The following is a 17,433-nucleotide window of genomic DNA, read 5'->3' as shown; positions in this document are numbered from 1 at the left end:
AAACCTGCTTAAAAATCTCCATTGGGAAGCAAAGTCATATATTGCCTCTGTCACCCTGGTATACTCAATAACATGTGGGAGAAAACCTCCCCCCACAACAGCAGACCCCCCTCTTGGGCTGCTCCCAGGTGAGAAAGGGCAGCTGTTGCCCTTTCAGAAAATTGTACAAATCCCCTGGTGCAACACCATCTCTGAATGCTTTGAGGTATTTACACTGTATTTGTATATTTGTAATAAAATTATCCTCTGGGGTGTTTGGGGTGTACCAGCGCAATTCCAAGGCTTTCAGTCCCCTGCATCAGTGCCAGTATTGCACAGGGACACCTTGCTGGGGCAACTGGTAGGAGTCTCAGCTCTGGGAGAAGGTGGTGGTGGTGTTACTGTACCACCTGTACCATGAACCTGCTTCAGGCTGTGCTCACTGGAAAGGATTCTCTTAGTCCTGGGCTGCTGGAAATGAAATAATGGGGATTTCCAGAAATAAAACAGGGTTGGTCAAGCTGGCAGCTCTCACAGGGATGCACAAATGCTTTTGACTCAAAAGCCATCCCATCACTAGCTTATTGTGACAGTTATACTCTCATTTTGAGGGCAGTTTTGTTGTTCTATGAATAAAGTAGTGGTAGCAGTGGCTGGATTTTACACTTGTAGGCCATGTAAAAGCAGCTTACCCACTGTCATTTTCATCTGGGACTAAGAATTTCCCAATTTCTTCCCCATCTAGCCTGGCTTAGATCTAGACTTATCTCCATAAGACAACATTTTCATAAATTTCAACATTGTCCAAATGTTTGGAGTAAACATTTGCATTTCAGTATCTTCCCTGTGTTTGTTTTACCCTTGTTCCATTCCTACAGAAGTTTTGCATTTGTTGCTTCCTCCATAAGGAAACAGAAAGTGCCAATATCGTTACATACCTGCAAGCTGTAAATCCTGAGCTGGCTTGAAATGAGCACACGTGGCAACACAGCCAGCATTAGTAATGTAAAAATATACACAACAGACTGAGTTCTGCAGATAATTGTCCTTTCCCTGACTTATGGTGCTTTAACTCAAATTCAGTATACAGTACAGCCTTGTGTGCCACTGAAATCTACTTACATCTGAGAAACAGGAAATACTAAAATTAAGATTGCGTTTTCTTCACAAGAAATGACAACTATGCATTTACCAAGGCGTCATGAATATTTTTACCTCATATACACTTTTCATATATTTAATAAATTTGAGTATATTTTTCACATGCTTATAAATATTTCCTTTTTTTTTTTTTTTTTTCCTCTTCAAAATCATTGCCCTGACAAAATTTGGGATGGCTCTTTTAACTCTTTGGCCAGGAGTATTAACTTGCATTGAATTCTCCTCCCTTCTTTCCCCCCTAGTTAAGAAATAGCCGCTCTTGATAATTCAGTTTATTAATTCTCTTAAAGGCATCGCGCCTTCCTCGCTCCCATAAATTCTTGGCTTTCCTTAATTTGAAAGATTAGATGTTAAAACTTCACATACTTTAAAAATATGAAGCCATTTCCCTTAAAATGCCTGTGCTGGCCTGACCTTTCTAAATGTAGCTGTGAGGGGAAACTTGAGCTGCCGGCAGCACTGCATTGTTTCGGGACTGTGTGGATGTGTCCGTGCTGCAGGTGCATCTCTGCTGCCCTTGTTGAGTGTTTTTGATTTTGAGTACTTTCCATGATCAGGAAAGATCTGCAGTAACTTTGTGCATCCTGGAACATGGGAGTGACCAGAAGCCACTAAAGGACAACATAAGGGACAGTTCTGTCCTCCTCAGAATGATGCATAAGTACCCTGAAGGTTTTTAACTTGCATTTGTAACACAGATGAAAGCAGCAGGAACAAAGATATACTTAAATACGCACTTACGTATTTCATAACTCTTTTAAAAAGGTGTTAAAGGACAATAAAGTTAAGGGAGAAAATAGTTCTGAGAAAGAAAGAGAAATCAGCAATTCACAGGAAGAGGAGAACAAGGAGGTGGTAGAAACTTGCCTGATAAATTGTGTATCACACAGTGAGGCATTGAGTGGTGTGGTTTTATAGTCCTATACATGTGTGTTTGACTATGCTATTTTTGTCCCAATTTCCTCATAGGTTAAAAGCTGCAAAGAAATGGTTCTAAGCTCAAAAGAATGGAGAAATGGCTGGTATTTCTAGAGGAGAGGTATTTTCCACTTACTGGGAAGGTCTGAGAATTCTGCTTGCAACACTGTTGGCCCTGATTCCTCCCTCTTGTTTATATTTTGAATTTTCAAGTCACATACTGAATTATGCCAAGTGACAGAAGGGAAAATGTCTGCGTGGAGCAGAGTCATGACCCCACAAGGAATTGGCTTCCTTGGTATATCAGTGTTTTCAGTGACCCTCTGAGTGAGAAACAGAAAGAGGAATGATGAGCCAGATTTTCAGACAGGCACACACAATTAAACACATTTGAATGTGCCTTGTTTGCTCTCGCAGGGAGTTGTGTTTCTCTCCTGAACAGTTTGAGGCTTCTGTAACTTTCTTTAATAATCTCACAGGTTGCTTCCATCTGCAAGGGCTTGATCAGCTGGACCCTGCTGTCCTCCTCTCTAGCAGTGGCATAGCCTCTGCCAGGTTAGGATAGATTTTGGGCAGCTGTGAGGCACACACAGCAGTTGGAGGTGGGGGAACATGAGCTAGATGTGGGATATACACGTGATGCAGGATCATGTATGAGTAGGGAGCAAGAAGGTGAGAGGCTGAGTGTGTTCACTAAAGGTTTCTGGCAGTGTGTGGTTTAGGCTGTGACTCCAATTAGCATTTTCTCTCAAGATTTGCAGGGCTGTGCACGTGGCCCATTGCTTCTGAATACAGCAAAAATCAACAGAAAATGTATTATGGTATCACAGGATCATAGAATGGTTTGGGTTGGAAGGGACCTTAAAGATCATCTCATTCCAACCCCCCTGCCATGGGCAGGGACACCTTCCACTAGCCCAGGTTGCTCAGAGCCCCATCCAACCTGGCCTTGGACACTTCCAGGGATGGGGCAGCCACAGCTTCTCTGGGCAACCTGTGCCAGGGCCTCACCACCCTCACTGTCAAGAGTCTTTTTCCTAATATCCAATTTAAACCTGCCCTCTTTTAGTTTGAAGCCACTGCCCCTTGTCCTGTCACTACTTGCCCTTGTAATAAGTCCTTCTCCAGCTTTCCTGTAGGCTCCTTCCAGGTGCTGGAAGGTTTACACTTTACAGCTTTCTTGGTGAGGAATAACTGATTTTGGATGCCTTGTTTGACCACTGGTATCATTCATGACGATTTTACTCAAGGCCCACTTGTGTAGAACCGTAATTTTTTGTATGGGTGGAAAAGTATTGGGAAAAATTATTTCACTGAAAGGGTTGTCAGGCACTGGAAGAGGCTGCCCAGGGAAGTGGCTGAGTCACCACCCCTGGATGTGCTCAAAAAATGTGTGGATGTGGCACTTGGGGACTTGGGTTAGTGGTGGGCTTGGCAGTGCTGGGTCAAAGGGTGGACTTGATGATCTTAGAGGTCTCTTCCAACCTAAATTATTCTGTTTGTCTGGTTTTGCTGTACAAGAGTTTATATTGTTGTCCATCTTCCCAGATGAGAAGTCTACATGCATAAACACATGTCTTACTGTAGCAGGCAAAATGGTTCACAGGTGCTTTTGCTGAGTTTGAAAAACTCCGTGGAAAAGCCAAAGAGGCACCGCTGGGGGGGAAAAAAAAGTGCAAAAATAAAGGGCAAGAAACAGATAGAACTTTGTGGTTCATACCTTATTTATAAACACCTTTGAGGGGGTCAGTACAAGCAGTTTTAAAATCTTTCTTCTGGATTAAAGAAGCAAAACAAGGTCAGGAATATTGCAACTCTCAAAATATAATGAATTATTGGCAGAGTTCCGTGACTGCAGGTAATCCACCTGATTTCAGTGCCCATCTTTCTGTGGCCAGGAAATACAATAATATAAAGCAAATGGAAACTCATCTCAGTATAAGGGAAAATGTTGATAGGTTGTTTTTTCTGTAATATTGATTTTTTTTCTGAGCACAAGCTTTTGTTAAAAAAAAGGCATCTCAAGAAAGTCTTTGGCCATGTACATCAGTCAATGACACTTAGTCCCATTAGTGGGAAAATGGACATAACCACCTAGGGAGTCTCTCTTCAAGGAAACAGAAGCAGCTGTTGGAACACAAGATGAACAGTCTCATCTTTTACTCCAACTAGTTAAGAGATTTTGATCAACAGTGTGTTTGTTCTGTTTAGCCACAGAAATACCTCACCAAAGAGGATGATGCCCTTATGCGATGTTACACAGAAAATGCCATCACTGTGAACAGAATGCTGGCCAGAAACCCTGTAAAATCTCTGGTTTCAAAGTTCCTGCCTCCTGGGGAGGCTGAAATGACCAAATAGTGAATGGAAGGGCAGGATGGCTCATGAGAAAGTGACTGAGTGCAGTGGACATGGTAAAAAATGCCTTAAGATATAATGAAATTGGGCTAAAAAACCCCAAACAATTAATTGTAAATGAAACTGGAAGTGTAAGAAACTTTGATTTAGGAAATAATAAAGACTTCATGGGTTTTGGAGTGTGATCAGTCTACTGAATCCTTAATGGAAATATGCACTCAAGAGCCACTGGGAGCTTTCCACACTGGTGTGATGGAGGAAAATATTCCATGATTAATTGTGTATTGGGTTTGCATGACCAGTGAGGTTCTGGCTGATGAAGGCATACAAGGATAGCTGATGTTAGACCAGCTTGCACTCAGCCTTTTTTTAACAAGTATATCAGGAGTTCTTTAGAAATATTTCCTGGAGTTGATGATCCTGGAGGTATTTTCCAACCTTATTTGATTCTATGCTTGTAAACAAACGGCAGCATTTTTAGGGCCTCTGAACACAACAAAACAGACATGTAGCCCACTGAAGATCATCCATGCTGAGAAGTGAGTACACAAGTTCTAGAAGAATGCAGGTGGTCTTTCAAAAGCCTTCTCCTTTGATGCTTAATACTCTCAACATTTTATGGAAATGGGCACAAATAGTTGACCCCAAGCCTGTTACTCAGTGGAGGAAAGTTTTAAGCAAGAAAAGGTGAAGCCCACTCCCAACTGCCTTTCCCTCAGGACACAACCTCAACGTTATTTTTAAGACATAATAGAGGCTATTTGGTTAGACTTGTAGCCAAAATAACTCCCTTGTTGCTTCCTCTTAGTTAATAAAATGAGATGGAAATGGGTCCTGGAACACACACACACAGGGTCAAGTCTCAGGCTGGGAACAGGTTGCCCAGAGAAGCTGTGGCTGCCCCATCTCTAGAAGTGTTCAAGGCCAGGCTGGATGGGGCTTGGAACAACCTGGGCTAGTGGAAGGTGTCCCTGCCCACGGCAGGAGGTTGGAACTGGATGGTCTTTAAGGTCCCTTCCAACCCAAAGAATTCTGTGATTCTGTGACTGCTGCTAATCCACCTGGCACTGAAGTGCCTTGGATCCCAGACACAGGGTAAGCACAGAGACACCAGTGAACTGCTGCTGCAGGGAACCAGGATAAGACATGTGTCTGTGGCACACGTCTCCTGAGTGTTACCTGAGGTGTAGAAAACATACATCACCTCCTGCAGATCCTGCCAGTACCCTGAGCAGGGACTGTCTCTGAGCATTAAGGAAAAATCCAGTCAATTCTAAGAAATGCCATCCATCTCCAGAAAATACTTAATCACAGGGAAGAAAAACCCCAAACACACCGAGATTCTAACATGGTGAAGTATTACACAAAGGACCTTGAGGCTGATGAACAAAGACCTGCAGGTGAAAGCTGCTACCAGTCCTCCTGCAGCTTTGTGTGGATCAGCAATTTAAGGTAACCCCCACTGTGCATCCAGTCCAAAAAGCAAGAGGGTCTGAGCTACAAAGAGTCACCATGTAGGACTGATTTGGGCTGAACCACTTTGTGGTTGGATCCACGCTGCCACCTTCAAGAATTATACTGGGTCTGCATTTCCAGAAATAAGTCTTGTTGCATGGGAAATGTGATCCACCCTATTCCACACGGTTTGTCAAAGCAGCAGCCATCTGCTGGGGTTTATAGAAGGCTGAGGAACACAGGATGTTTACTTTCATTCAGATGTGCCGTGGATGTGCCTCGTATGAGCAGACTTGTCACGGTCCTAACGAAACAACTGGGACACTCAGCTCAAGAGAAAAGCTTGTTTTTGGGGAGTAAAATTAAGCTTGAACAAGACAGCATGACAAATATACGTGCACACATGCATGTGCATAATCATTTGAGTAAAGGTCAGCAGAAAACAGGCCAGAAATGCCAACAAATGTAGTGCCAACTTTTAGACTAAATTAAATGCTTTCCGAGGTGTTTTATTGAAACCACTCCCAAGAGAAAGAATCTACAAAAGGCAAAGATAAGGAAGGGCCCAGCTGCAAAATAAACCTACGTGGCAAAACTACAAGATGAGATTAATTCAGATAAACTCTGCAAAAAGGGAATTTGGGATTAATGACAGAACTGAAACATGGGGTGTGCACAACGTGAATCCGAGACTTCTGAGGATGAGACAGAGGCATTCCCTTATCAGTGGCAGTGATCACCAAGGCCATGGAAGAGGCTCGAGAGGGAACTGGGCTCAGGTGTCTTCAACTGCAGGAAAATGTCATCCACAATGAGAGTAACTTCAAGCTGCTGTGAATGTTGGCCACAGAGGGAAAAAATTCCCACGAGAGTCCAGAGGATGCAAGCACAATTCTGCAAATGCAGAAAGAGAATAAATCCAAGAAGTAACCAAAGATGCAGATGGAGACGCTGGCAACAGCATTAGCAGCAGCTAAGGTTGTTTTTGCCAACAAAGGAAAAAGTTAAGTATAGTAAATCAAATAAAATTAAACATGCAGCAGCAATAGATGCCCTACTTTTTTTCCTGCAAATGCCTTTTGCCATTTTTTTTCTTTTTTTTTTTTTTCCCAGAAGGTAATGAGGATTTTTGTAAATCTCAGTTGAAAGCAGAGAACCTTACTTGTATTTCTGTCTCATGGCTTGAGAATAAGCAGGCAGCACTTCAGACGGCAAATATTTTTGCAAACTAAAATGAAATCAAGAATTCTGCATCCATGGCATTCTGGCTGAAATATCCTGCAGATGACAACCAGCAGGACCAACACTACTGGCAATTTCTTTGAAGGAACCATTTGAATGGCATGACAGGCAAGGGCACCGTGTGAAAGCTTTGGAGTGTCTGTTTGTTAGAATTCTGCCAATTTGCTAAAAGCAAAGCAGTGACTTGCAGTGGGGAGCAGGAGGAGAGTTAAATTGCTTACACAGATGTATCAGAACAGTTTGCTGAGTTGCAATGCTACCAGGAATTATGAAGGAAAAAAACCCTCCGAAGGATATTCACTGTCATGTATCAGAATGGTAGCGTGTAAGTAACTTCCTGCAACATCCCAAAGAGAAATAGCTGGATCACGTCGGGAAAAGGCCTGAGGTGGGTTTCAGTGGGGGTGGAATTACATTTGATGCAATCAGAACAGTCTGAATGTCACAGAATGAAATTCTGGATCAGAAACAGTGTACTTTGGAAGAAAGTTTAGTAACTCAGAAAGGATGTTTTATGTAGAAGATGAAGAAAATCTATTTTCACATTTTCCAGGATGTGACTTACATAGTATTTTAAGATCCTGAATGAAGCTGCAGTGAGTTTTCGAGAAGGAACCCAAGACAATAATATGAATTTATACCTAGGTATAAATCAGAGAAAAGGAAAAAAAAAATTACACTTTAAAATTGTACTCCAGCAGGCATTGAACAGCACTGCCCTGGAATATCTCACACTCACACTACGAGATGGTGATAAAATTTCAAGAACTAAACTGTACAGAGATAATGGAACTAAAAAAAAATATCTCAACAGCCCATCATTAAAAGCCAGTAACTGCAAGAAACTGTAATTATTCTAAAATAAACTTGCAGGGAAGAGCTTGTCTGAAGGGCTCTTGTTAGCCATTTGTGTTCTAAAAGCTTTCAGTATTAGCATTTCACTGTCTGGTGTGCTTTTGATGGACTTTAACACATGAAGTACAGGTGCCCACCTATAGAATTGCAGCTAAAGATGAATCTGCTCTGAGGCAGCTCACCTAGAAAGACACATATTAGAACTAAACATCACTCAGAAGCACACAATTCTCTTCAATATTATTGATTGATTGATTGATTGATTGATATTTGAGCTGGAATGGTTCAAGTGGGACCCCCAATTTCTGTGAGTGTACCAGATATAGCTTAGGATGAATTTTCCAGGAGTGTCCTATGGCACCACTTGGTGCCTTAGCAAATCATGGGGTTAACTTCTCCTTGTGCCTCCTCAGAAAGGGAAATCTCAGTTCTGGTTTTGATCAGCTCTCATTCAAGTCTTGGCTATTGATTCTTGCTACAAATTCTTCCAGGTCCTACCTGACACTGGATAAGGTTGAAAATTCTCTAAGTGTGGGGGCTGGACAGCATGTCAAAGAAGCCACCCAATAATGATAATATGCCAAATATTATCACACAGTTTATATTGGTTCAAATCATTCTGTATTTACTGAGATAGCTTACCCTAAATCTGGTGTCTAGACTTCTCTATAGAACCAGTTTCTAAAATTGCTATTGGTGCATTTTTATTTAGTGGCAAATAAGCTTCTACAGTCATTAATACGTTGCATATGTAACGTATGTTGCAAACATGTACATGAAGTACAAGGTCAATTTAATCTCCTTGATACCCCTGAGGATCTGGTTTTTATAAATTTTCTTTTACTGAACCTGTTCACACCTTTTGCCTTCATAACAGGAGGTGAGAGCTTGTAATATTCCATCTTACCAGAGGACACAAGAACAAATATAAAGCAGTTTTGAGAATTAAGTCAGTCCTTCACCCATCTCCATTCCATCGAAGATCTTGACAAACCTCTAGCAAATTCAGCATGAAGTTTTTTTTCTTCTGAGCTCAAGATCCCCAGTGTATTAATCCTCTTCTTGTGTGAGAATTGAACCAAGCCATCTTATTTTTTGGCTTTCTCTGTATTCTCTAAATACAGTCCATACCAAATTACCCTGAGTTAGAGATAAGGAAGGATGCACAATGGATTTGTACAATGGTATGATGATGATTCCTGTTTATTTGCTATTCCTTTCCTAACCTTGGCATCCTCTTCTCTTTCTGCCATGAGGTGCTGGAGAGGCTTTAATGCCATTCCTTCTCAGTATTTCCTACATATCAGTCCTATCAGTGCTCCTTTAAAGTGAGACAATCTCATCTCTTCGACCAAGTTTTTCAACTTCCAGCACTTGCACAGAAGAACACCAGTTTTGCTCCTATTCCAGTCATCTATTTTTGTGAGGTCTGCTTAGTCAGGATATTGTTTAGGTGTTTCTTTGCTATTTTCTGTCTAAATCCAATCAATTTCTGTCCTTTTCTAAGATTTATAGCTTTTGGTTTTCAACTCCAGTTCCTCTCTCATGTGAAGTTCTTTCTTACTAGTCATTTACAGGGCAGCTGTAATTCTCTTACAGGGTCATGACAGAACTACAACCTCCTTATTCATTTAATTATTTCAGTGGCAAAATTATCATATTTGTTTAACCCTGACAGTAGATCTGGGAAGGCTTTAGAAAATGCTCTTATAACCTTTCTTTTCCCGTCCTTCCCATTTTGGCAGTATTCATACATATTCATTCACTTGTACTGCAAAATCTGGAACCCATTAAAACTTATATTTTAAACTTGTTTAAGTGCTGTTAGATCCTCTCTGATGTTAAGCATTCCCTACAATGCTGAGCTTAGCTACTGACTGTGGAAGACTTTCCCTTGCCATAATTTGAAAACTTTAAAAGTATCCAATAGGTTAAAGTTGTACCATGAGACAGAGATAAAGCAGGTTGAAAAATACAACACGAATACTTGCTTGTTCTGTTTCATAACAAAGGGAACAAGATATCTCTGTCTCAGCCTACTCCAGCCCCAGGGACGTTGAACTTGGGGAAAATCCCAAGAGTTTTATCAACTGCTATAACCATGAGGGATGTGCCAAGCTTGGGAGGGAGCCGGTAGGTGCCTCACTGGAGATGTGGGAAGTGTTACAGTTCACACACTTAAAGCACTGCTGGGCACCTTCAACACACACAGGTATTTTTTACTCATTAGCTCTTTTCAAGGCGTGAGGTTGCAGATAGGAACCTGGGCCTCAGTAAAACGTGCTCCTATGAAGAGGGTGGTTTTATAGCAGTGTACATATTGGCTTGTAACACATTAAATGCAGAGATAACTGAGGAGAATCATAGAATGGTTTGGATTGGAAGGGACTTTAAAGACCATCCCATTCCAACCCCCTGAAATGGGGAGGGTCAGCTTCTACTAGACCAGGTTGCTCCAAGCCCCATCCAACTTGGCCTTGAACGCTTCCAGGGATGGGGCAGCTTCAGCTTCTCTGGGCAACCTGTGCCAGGGCCTCACCACCCTCGCAGCAAAGAAATTGCTCCTCACACACAATCTAAACCTACCCTCTTTCAATTTGAAGCCATTCCCCCTTGTCCTGCCACTCCATTCTCTTGTCCCTCCCCATCTTTCTTGCGGACTCCCTTCAGGTGCCGGAAGGAGGTTTGATCACAAAGCAAAGGAACAGAAGTGGAGCTCGTTTCACTTGGGACTCAGAAACGCCCCAGTGGCACAGGGGGACCAGGTAACACACGTGGCTGTGTCTCCAGGCAGCTTTCAGGCACCAGAGGCAGCCCCGTGGGCACTGCCCCGGGAGAGAAAGGGGAGCACTAGAACCTTCCGCGGCAGTTGGGGGGTGACAGCTGGGAGTGACAGTTGGGGAGGGCAGGGACAGTTGGGGAGGGCAGGTTGGGCGAGGAGAGCACTGCAAAGCCCGAGGAAGGCAGAGGCAAACGGGCAGCAAAGGAAATCGAACCAAAAAATTCAGAAAACTTGGCTTAAAGGAGCGCCTGGGGCCTGAAGGCAAGTTAAGACGCTGGGGGAGGGGAGCAAAGTAGGAACAAAACCGTGAATTGGGAATCAGTGAGAGCAGTGTTGTGCTGGGAGGAGGCAGCTCTCCAGCTGCCGAGGAGAGCAAGCTCCTACTTATCTTGCCATGTTGACTAGAGAAGCAGACTTCAAATGACGCAGTGTCTATAAACAGAGAGGAAGAATTAGTTCCCATTCTGGTAGTTGTGTCTATGACCCTAAAACGCTTACACCCCCCCCATCCCCGCCCCCCCACACCAGGAATTCAGATCCTGAGGGCACTGACAGTGCTATCACAGAGCTGATGCGAGGAGGAGCAGGAGGCAAGGAGGAACAAGCACTTGCTTATTATTGCAGAAACTTGGTACGGCGACTAAAAACGTCGCCCAAGAGCCGGACATGCCGCTCCTCCCCAGAATGTAGAACACATGAATCAGGAGTCAAGTGCAGGGTAAACAGACTTAAGTAGAAATGCTTTCTTGTTAGGTGTGAATTTCATTCAAAAGTAAACAACAAAAAAAAATAAAATCACAGATTGTGCCGTTTCAATCACGCTGATGGAGCAGGACAGTTACTTTGATGTGGTGTTCCACTGTGTTCATTTTTGTTAAAAGATGTATCAGAAAAGCCTTGTTCACATGCTGATTTGCCTCTTCAAACAGCTCTGCTGCTTCCTCCATAACGCTTTCTCTTTCTGGTCTTTTTCCTGCCGGTCTGAATAATTAGTTCTCTGGGGAGAGCAAGTCTTTTCTTGCTTACTGGTATTGGAACAGGGAATATCTGAACTAATCCCATGGTACCCCCGATAATGCTCCTTTTGACATATCGGAGATCCTTTATGGAGCATTATGTGACCCTTCCTCTAGACAAATACATGTCAGATGTGCCATGTGAGACGTTTACAAGCTCCAGCCAGATCCATTTATGTTTATCACTCAGCAGGGCAGGACTTCCACAGGGGTATCTCTGTAGCAATCCCGTTTGATAAGCTGCTATGTAGGGAGCAGAATGCCAGTGTGGATGAGAGCTCCGCACTCCTGCCTGGGTGGCCATAACAGATGGTCTATAGTGGAACTTCAATCACACACACAAAAAAACGTGAAGTGGCACAAATCTGAGTCACTGGCACAAACATCTCTGTTTTGGAGGACTCTTGACTGCTGTTCTGAGTGTCTGGGTGCTAAACAGCGCAGTGCCGAACTGGCAAGGAGCTGGCCCTCAAAATTCCTCTCCAGTTATTTTTTAAAAAGCCCTTTTGTGAGAGAGTAAGGCAGTGCCACTTTTGAAAAGGATAGGCTTGTCTTGTACCTTCGACAGCAGTGGAGAAACACGGATCAAAAGAACTTATTATTGCTTGTAAGTCTCCAGGAAGGGCTGCAGGTACTGACTGTGCACATATTTTCATCTATATGCCCACACACTTGTATGGGAGATGTTGGTCATGTGAACTTTATCTGATGAAAGTCAATTTTTATTCTTGCAAATTGGTATTATATGTATTTATACAAACACATATACAAACATATAGAGATACACATCTATGTAAAACACCTGTTGTACTTAGTTCTTCTCCATCTGTCCTTGGAATTCACTTATCCATTTTTTCTAAAGTAGCAATTTTTACAAAATGCAGACCATACAGAGAATAGGAGAAGGACAAGTTCCCCTTTGAAATATCAGCAGTTTTACATTCATATCTTATATTGTGCTCTTAAATCTCCTCACAGATGAGGACTTCACAGATTAAAGGAGGAAAAAGAAAGCGATCTGGAAATAAGTGGGAAGCCTACTCTGCAAAATCTGATGGCCAAGCGAAACAGAAAAGGTAAGATTTCTGTTTATTCACTGACAAAGCCTGTATTTTTCTCGAATTGTTACCATCCAAACATCAACTGATGTAAAACACATCATAGAAATGCTTTACACAAGCAAAATGGACCAAACATACCACATGATGACCATCTAAGAAATAAACTAGCGGAATGCATTATTTACCAGCTTGCTCAGCTGTACTGAAGAACTAATTCTGTAGCTGTTACACGAAGGCAGAATGAGGAGTAAAAACCTCTGTGTGCACAGGACTTGGACAGCAGTGTTGATTTTTATCCCTTCTGTGGCACTTATTTGAATAGATACCCACATCATAGGCTTCAATTTTAGATTTTTAGTGTTTTACAAAGACGGATTTCTTCTCATACTGGGAAGAGTGAAGTACAATCATGTAAAATGACTTGCTCAACTGCACCTGAAGTGCCAGTGTAGCCATCAGGCTGTGCTAGAACTTCCCTTCTGCAGAGTATGCTGGCAATAACTTTCCGAGCTGCTCATTGCACTGTTCACATCAAAAGCAGCACACAGGACAGTGAACAAAACTGAGAATGAAAGTATGTCACTGACAAAACACAACTAACAGAATTAAGTGCATATAACAGCAAAACATGTTTGTCTGCAAGGTTCTGTCCCTCACTGATGGGAAGTTACACTGTTTCCACCATATTTTACCTTTTATTGGTATAACACCACCCTGTCCTTGACCTACATTCTTCATTATCAATTCTTGCTAACACTTACATTATTTTAGCTGCTTTAGTTTAAGTGAATTTCAAGTTTAAAATATTTAAAAACATGTACAAATCTCTCTTCTAAACTTAGTTACACAACCTTTCTGTAACCACGGCACAGTTCAATCTAAGTTCTGCTTTTTCAAATACAATTCTTGCGAGAAATGCAATCAATTTACAAAGGATGGCAAATTCTACAGTTTTCTGACTTAACATCATGTGGAATTTTATTCCAAAATGTGTTTTGACTGCTTGATTATCCAGCAATAAAACTGAAGGCATAGCATTAGGGCCGCTGCAGGAAGTAATTTCTCAAGCAGCATTACTGTCTACTTGAGGGAGAAATAACTGGCTTGGTAGGTCAGCAGAAATGGATGCGGGGGTAAGACAGGTCAGCAAGACTGTGGATAGATCAGACTGACTCCCAAGTATTTGTGTTGGCACATGTACACAGGAATGTGGTCTGTGACAGGCAGGACAGCAGATGCTGGCACTGTTGAGGCCTCAGTTGTAGCAGTGTCCAGGCTTGGGTGCTACACTTCAAAAAAAAAGATGTGAATGATTTTGAGACAACACAGAGCCAAGAAATAAGCATCTTAAGAGGTTTAAAGATGTGTCACACAAGGAAGGATTGACATGAACTGACATCGCTTTGTCTATGGGTAAAAAAATTTAGGGGAGGTCTATTTCTTAACATATGAAGAGATATTTTGAGAGATGAGAGGCAAAACTGCTCACATCTATCAGTTATACTTCAGTGGCCGTGAGCTTTTAGCTAGTGCTTCAGGTTCCTCAACGTGAGCTGGACCAGGGAACTTAGCTGCCTGAAAATTAGCAATTTTGAAAGTAGTTTGACAACAGCTCGCATCACTTTAAATCGAGTCTGACACAGTCCCACGCCCTCCGTTATGCCAAAAGCTGAGTCAAGAAGCTGAGTGGGACAACTACTAGGTATCCTTTGCAGGATTAGTAACGTTGAGAGGGTTCTGTACCTGCACTAAAAGGAGGGATGTGACTTATCCACCAAAGCAACCAGCTCTCAAACTGTCCTCGAGCTCATTTCCTAAAAAATAACCAAACAAACTGTACCTCAGAGGGATTTGGCCATATCAACACAGGAGGGCTGCTGCTCATATAAGTCACCTTTTTTTTTTTTTTTTGTGCCAGAAATACAGGAGAAACAGTGGAGAGTATTTTCAAGTGCAATAGCCATATTAACACCATTACAGAATCACAGGATCAATTATGCTGGAAAAGCACCTCTGAGATCATCGAGTCCAATCTTTGACCCAACACTACCGTGTTAAACCAGACTATGGCCCTGAGTGCCAGGTCCAGTCTTTCCTTAAACACCTCCAGGCATGGTGACTCCACCATTGCCCTGGGCAGCCCATTCCAATGCCTAATCACCCTTTCTCTGAAGAAATGCTTCCTAATGTCCAACCTAAACCTCCCCTGCTGCAGCTTAAGACTGTGTCCTCTTGTCCTGTCACTTGTTACATGTCAGCTCTCACCTGGCTATATCCTCCTTTCAAGGAGTTGTAGAGAGTAATAAGGTTCCCCCTGAGCCTCCTTTTCTCTAGGCTGAACAACCCCAGCTCCCTCAGCCGCTCCTCAAAGATGTTCTCTAATCCCTTCACCAGCTCCATTGCCGTAGCCATCCGCTATATTTTGGGGAAAACAAACGAACCAACCAACTGGGACCCAAAACAAAACCATCAAACACCAAAGCCATCAGCTAGATAAGTTTAAAACAAAAATTTATGACATTTTAACCATACTATCCACAAGCAGTGGTTGTGCCGGTCCCTGGTTCCAAGTCTATAAAAATACACTTGGTTGGGGGGGGGGAAATAAAAAAGGGTGGTGCAGACAGCGTTCACACGCTGGGCTGAGAAACCCAAGGGTGCAGAGAGGAGAGGAGGTGCAGCCGCTGCTTCCCACTGCGGAGCCAAGGAGGGAACTGCGGCCGTGCCCGCAGCGGGTCCCTCCGGCCGGACCCGGCGCGGCCCCTCGCCCGCCGCCCTCCCCGGGAAGGGGCTCCCACGGGGGGCTTTACCTCAGCCTTAGCGGGGTTTTCCCTCAGCAGCGCCGGGTTTTACCGCTCAGCCGAGGGGGGCCCCGCCGCTCGCCCGGGCGAAGGATGCGAGGGACCCGCGGGGCCGCGGGAGCGGCGGGGCCGCGCCGCTGCCGGGGGAGGGGGCGGCCCTTTCCCGGCGGTCCCGGCGGCCAAGGCGGCTCCGGGCGCCACTGAGGCGGCGCGTCCCGGCGGCGGCTCCGGTGGGCGGTCGGGGGCGGTCCGCGGGCGGGGGGCGGTGGCAGCAGCGCGCTCGGTTGTGAGCGAGCGAGTGCGTGCGAGCGAGTGCCATGGCCGGAGCCCGCTGAGAGCCACAATAGGAGCGCGACCCCGACGCCCACCGGGACCCTCCGCTCGCTCTTCTTCCCCCGCGCCAGCGCCGCCGGCGGAACCCGCGCTCCCGCCCTGCCCGGCACTGCCCCCCCCTTCTCAGCGCCCGCCGCTCCCCCTCGGCTCGGCTCGGCTCGGCTCTGCTCGGCGGCTCCCCCCCCACCACCCCACACCACCCCGCCTCGCAGGGCCCTTCTCCGGGAATGTGAAGAGGCAGCGGCACCGCAGGCAGCGGGGAGTGCACGGGACTGAGCGGAGCCGCCCGCGCCTGAACCCGCCGCCGACGCCGCCCTGCGCCGGGGAGGCCCCGCCGCCGCCGAGGCCGAGGCCTACAGGGCTCCTGCGCCGCCGCGGCAGCGACCGAGCCCGGCGAGAACCGCACTCGGGCCGCCGCCGCCGCCAGGCATCGGCCGCGCTCCGCCAAGGCCGCCGCCGCCTCCCTCCGTCTCCGGCTTCTCTACCCGGGAGCGTCAAGGTAACTCCATGGCCGGCCCGGCGGTGCGGGAGGAGGGCTGCGGGAGGACATGTTCCAGCTGCGGAGATCCCGTCTGGAAATGACAGCCGGGAGCGGATAATTGCGCCTCTGCTCCCTTTTGCCCGCCGATATCCGTCGGTATTTTCGCGTCTCCCACCGTCCCCCCACCCCTTCCCCTCCCCGGGGCTGAGGGATCTGATGAGCGTGGCTTCGTTATTTACCAAAATACTCGGGGAATGAAGCGGAGGAAGCGGGGAGCGGGTGGCCGGGTTTGCAGCTTTTCCCCCTCGCACACAATAAATAATCTCGGGCTTTATTCCCCCCCCCTCCTCCCTTCCCCCCCCGCCACTCTTGGTGGAAACAGAGTATTTCCCTGTGATAGTGTATGCAGGGCAGCGAATGTTCATTTGGGGAGACGAAAAGGAAGATCAGTGTTTACTGTAACGTTGTTAGGCTGGATGGAGTCTTGTTGAATTAGAATTAGATTTTAATAATTTATAAAGCAGGTTAGGGAAACTGTTACTAAATTTACAGCGGAGAAGTGTCAGTAAAGCTCCTTGCTGACACAATGATCCTGCAGTTTAAGTGATCTACTTTAGTCCCTGTCCATTATTATTATTTCTTTTTTTTTTTTTTTTTAAATTTAATTTGGAGGGATCGTGCAAACATTTCTGCAGGGATGGTTACACTTTAATGATGCACGTGATGAGGAGGGGAAGCTTTCTGATGAGATGAAATAGGGCCAAACCGATTCAGGTTTAGGGAATATATTTTTTGCTGATATTTCCAGAATTTGGTTTATGTAACAGGTAACTTTGTGTTTGTATGTTTTTTGGCGGACTGTTGAAATCCTAGAAGTGGGTTGCTAAAGTACAGGCCATTCTATTTCAGTTTATCTGACTTTTTTTATTTATTAATCTTGGCTGGGGCCTCAATGCCCTGGTGATGGTGGCATTTTTTTTTTCCGCCCAGA

At 44.8% G+C, this 17,433-nt stretch overlaps 1 protein-coding gene and 1 long non-coding RNA gene across 4 annotated transcripts in view; one reads left to right on the top strand and one right to left on the bottom strand.

Annotated features, from left to right (window-relative positions):
- Window positions 1–11,462: 11,462 nt before the first annotated feature.
- On the bottom strand, window positions 11,463–15,555 carry LOC126650464 (uncharacterized). Its single transcript, XR_007631434.1, has 2 exons — window positions 14,571–15,555; window positions 11,463–14,111 (listed from the first exon to the last, which is right to left on the bottom strand). It is a non-coding gene; the product is annotated as an uncharacterized LOC126650464 (long non-coding RNA).
- A 346-nt stretch (window positions 15,556–15,901) lies between these two features.
- The window catches only part of PPP2R5E (protein phosphatase 2 regulatory subunit B'epsilon), a 74,096-nt gene continuing 72,564 nt past the window's right edge, over window positions 15,902–17,433 (top strand). For 2 of the 3 annotated variants that reach the window (XM_050335288.1, XM_050335287.1), the window contains exon 1: window positions 15,905–16,460. The gene's annotated coding sequence lies outside the window, so the exon portion shown is untranslated. Of the gene's footprint in view, window positions 16,461–17,433 lie in introns of all 3 variants that reach the window. The other variant, XM_050335289.1, reaches the window with a different exon arrangement.

This window comes from Myiozetetes cayanensis, unplaced genomic scaffold (genome assembly GCF_022539395.1).
Source record: "Myiozetetes cayanensis isolate MyiCay16 unplaced genomic scaffold, myiCay2020 scf6-25, whole genome shotgun sequence".
NCBI classification, from domain to species: domain Eukaryota; kingdom Metazoa; phylum Chordata; class Aves; order Passeriformes; family Tyrannidae; genus Myiozetetes; species Myiozetetes cayanensis.
This window is presented reverse-complemented; position numbering and strand designations above follow the sequence as displayed.